This window comes from Artemia sp. Qi Xiang Cuo, unplaced genomic scaffold, assembly GCF_049724085.1.
Source record: "Artemia sp. Qi Xiang Cuo unplaced genomic scaffold, ASM4972408v1 HiC_scaffold_3071, whole genome shotgun sequence".
Taxonomy (NCBI): domain Eukaryota; kingdom Metazoa; phylum Arthropoda; class Branchiopoda; order Anostraca; family Artemiidae; genus Artemia; species Artemia sp. Qi Xiang Cuo.
Window position 1 is genome coordinate 46,876 of NW_028300466.1, and position 3,837 is coordinate 50,712.

At 34.7% G+C, this 3,837-nt stretch overlaps 1 non-coding gene across 1 annotated transcript; it reads right to left on the minus strand.

Moving 5' to 3' along the window:
* Positions 1-2,802: 2,802 nt before the first annotated feature.
* TRNAE-UUC (transfer RNA glutamic acid (anticodon UUC)) lies at positions 2,803-2,874 on the minus strand. The gene has a single exon. It is a non-coding gene; the product is annotated as a tRNA-Glu (tRNA).
* Between the last annotated feature and the right edge of the window lie 963 nt (positions 2,875-3,837).

Below are 3,837 nucleotides of genomic sequence, written 5' to 3' on the forward strand. Positions count from 1 at the left end.
AACATTCTTCCTAAACGGGATATTTTTTTATTTTTTTCTTTTTTTCTTTGTTTCCAGAGATAGCTTGGCACTGGAACATCGTAGAGGGTTGTTCAATAGCTCATTTTAAAGGAAATTAATTGGGTTAAAAACCTTTTGTAACTAAAATAAATTATTTCTAAAAGAGAATAAATTTTTCCACCAAAAACTGCATTTTTGATGTCTTTTCACACTGCAGTCTTTCAAACTTTACATTATCCGGGTTGCAGCGGTAGCTAGCAACCTAGTAAGACACGATCACGTCCAATGTTAAGAAATATAAAAACCCATAGTTCCTAACAGAAGAGTCAGATCAAAACAAAAAGTACACCATTAGAACCGCCTTGTCCGAAACCCCTGTATAGGAAACTTTCTGTCCCTTGGCTTGAACAGCAAGGGAAATATATTGGCTTGAAAATCAAGAAAAGTGGCAGCTACAACAACATTCTGCCTAAACGAGATATTTTTTTCTTTTTTTCTTTTTTTCTTTTCCACAGATAGCTTGGCACTGGAACATCGTAGAGGGTTGTTCAATAGCTCATTTTAAAGTAAATTAATTGGGTTTAAAACCTTTTGTAACTAAAATAAATTATTTCTAAAAGAGAATAAATTTTTCCACCAAAAACTGCATTTTCGATGTCTTTTCACACTCCAGTCTTTCAAACATAATCGTATACCAGCGGTAAGATTTGAACCCACGCCTCCGAAGAGACTGGTGGCTAACACCAGTGCCTTGGACCACTCGACCAGGCTGCCTCTCATAAATAAATATATATGTGAATTTGGGTTGCAGCAGTAGCTAGCAACCTAGTAAGAGACGATCAGTCCAATGCTAAGAAATTTATAATAAAGAACGACCTATTGCCTATTCTAAATTTTATACGCCACTTAATTATAGCATTGGTAAAGTAATTCCATATCCGGGTTGCAGCGGTAGCTAGCAACCTAGTAAGAGACGATCACGTCCAATGTTAAGAAATATAAAAGCCCATAGTTCCTAACAAAGGAGTCAGATCAAAACAAAAAGTACACCATTAGAACCGCCTTGTCTGAAACCCCTGTATAGGAAACTTTCTGTCCCTTGGCTTGAACAGCAAGGGAAATATATTGTCTTGAAAATCAAGAAAATTGACTTGAACCACGTTATTCTCCACAAACGGGATATTTTTTTCTTTTTTTCTTTTTTTCTTTTTTTGTATCCAGAGATAGCTTGGCACTGGAACATCGTAGAGAGTTGTTCAATAGCTCATTTTAAAGGAAATTAATTGGGTTAAAAATCTATAGTAACTAAAATTAATTATTTCTAAAAGAGAATAAATTTTTCCACCAAAAACTGCATTTTTGATGTCTTTTCACACTGCAGTCTTTCAAACATAATCGTATACCAGCGGTAAGATTTGAACCCACGCCTCCGAAGAGACTGGTGGGTAACACGAGTGCCTTGGACCACTCCAAAAACTGCATTTTGATGTCTTTTCACACTGCAGTCTTTCAAACATAATCGTATACCAGCGGTAAGAATTGAACCCACGCCTCTGAAGAGACTGGTGGCTAACACCAGTGCCTTGGACCACTCGGCCAGGCTGCCTCTCATAAATAAATATATATATGAATTTGGGTTGCAGCAGTAGCTAGCAACCTAGTAATAGACGATCAGTCCAATGCTAAGAAATATAAAAACCCAAAACTCCTAAAAATAGAGTCAGATCAAAACAAAAGTACATCATTAGAAATACCTTGTCTGAAACCCTACTAGATAAATAATGAACGTCATCATAGTTTTATATTAGAGCTATGACGTGAATAGAGTGACGTCATAATTAGTATATAAGGAAAGTCAAAACTGAAAATTCTCTCATTCTTGATTAGAATAATGGTTAGATCAAAGCAGGCTATACGCAAGTTGAAGAAATTATAATAAAGAACGAACTATTGCCCGTAGTAAGGGATTAGTTTTCTATCCGGGTTGCAGCGGTAGCTAGCAACCTAGTAAGAGACGATCACGTCCAATGTTAAGAAATATAAAAACCCATAGTTCCTAAAAAGGAGTCAGATGAAAAAAAGTACACCGTTAGAACAGCCTTGTCTGAAACCCCTGTATAGGAAACTTTCTGTCCCTTGGATTGAACAGCAAGGGAAATATATTGGCTTGAAAATCAAGAAAAGTGGCAGATACTACAACATTCTTCCTAAACGGGATATTTTTTTCTTTTTTTCTTTTTTTTTTTTCCGGGTTGCAGCGGTAGCTAGCAACCTAGTAAGAGACGATCAGGTCCAATGTTAAAAAATATAAAAACCCCTAACTCCTAAAAACAGAGTCAGATCAAAACAAAAAGTACACCATTAGAAATGCCTTGTCCGAAACCCCTATAAAGGAAACTTACCACCCTGCGGCTTGAATAACAAAGAAAATATATTGGCTTGATAATCAAGAAAATTGACTTTAACCACGTTATTCTCCACAAACGGGATATTTTTTTCTTTCTTTTTTTTCCACAGATAGCTTGGCACTGGAACATCGTAGAGAGTTGTTCAATGGCTCATTTTAAAGGAAATCTCTAGATCTAGCGCTATTTGTACTTAATTTTTTTTTAATTAATTTTTTTTACGTAAAACTAAATTTTTTATATTCAATATTAATCAATGATTATAATAAAGATCGAACTCTTCCCTATACTAACTTGCATAGGCAACTTCACTATATTTAAGATTACAGTATTTATATTATACATCATTATAAATTATAAAAGGTTCAAATGTTAGAATATTATAGGGTTAAAAATTTTCCCACACCGGGAATCGAACCCGGGCCTGTTAAGTGAAAGTTAACTATCCTAGCCACTAGACCATATGGGACCATAAAGAAGTATGATTTAAGAGCCATGTGCATATTATTATTTCACCATACCAATTATAATAAGGCCAAAACAAAATCGTCGACCTTGCAACCTTAATTTTGACACATTAGTTAAATCTTCATCAGACTTAAAAAATGTTTTGCTAGTTTTAAATGAAATTATCCGGGTTGCAGCGGTAGCTAGCAACCTAGTAAGAGACGATCACGTCCAATGTTAAGAAATATAAAAACCCATAGTTCCTAACAGAGGAGTCAGATCAAAACAAAAGTACACCATTAGAACCGCCTTGTCCGAAACTCCTGTAGAGTAAACTTTCAGTCCATTGGTTTGAACAGCAAGGGAAATATATAGGCTTGAAAATTAAGAAAAGTGGCAGCTACTACAACATTATTCCTAAACAGGATATTTTTTTCTTTTTTTCTTTTTTTCTTTCTTTTCCACAGATAGCTTGGCACTGGAACATCGTAGAGAGTTGTTCAATGGCTCATTTTAAAGGAAATTAATTGGGTTAAAAACCTTTTGTAACTAAAATAAATTATTTCTAAAAGTGAATAAATTTTTCCACCAAAAACCGCATTTTTGATGTCTGTTCACACTTCAGTATTTCAAACATAATCGTATACCAGCGGTAAGATTTGAACCCACGCCTCCGAAGAGACTGGTGGCTAACACCAGTGCCTTGGACCACTCGGCCAGGCTGCCTCTCATAAATAATATATATGTGAATCTGGGTTGCAGCAGTATTATTATAATAAAGAACGACCTCTTGCCTATACTAAATTTTATACGCCACTTAACTATAGTATAGGTTAGTAATTCAACAGATAGTTACAATCATAGTAAAGAGCTGTGTAATGGCTCATTTTAAAGAAAATTGATGTATATAGAAACGTTTTGTAATTAACAAAATTAATTATTATTATAAAACAAATTATTACGATGTGGTAAAGAACTAACTCTA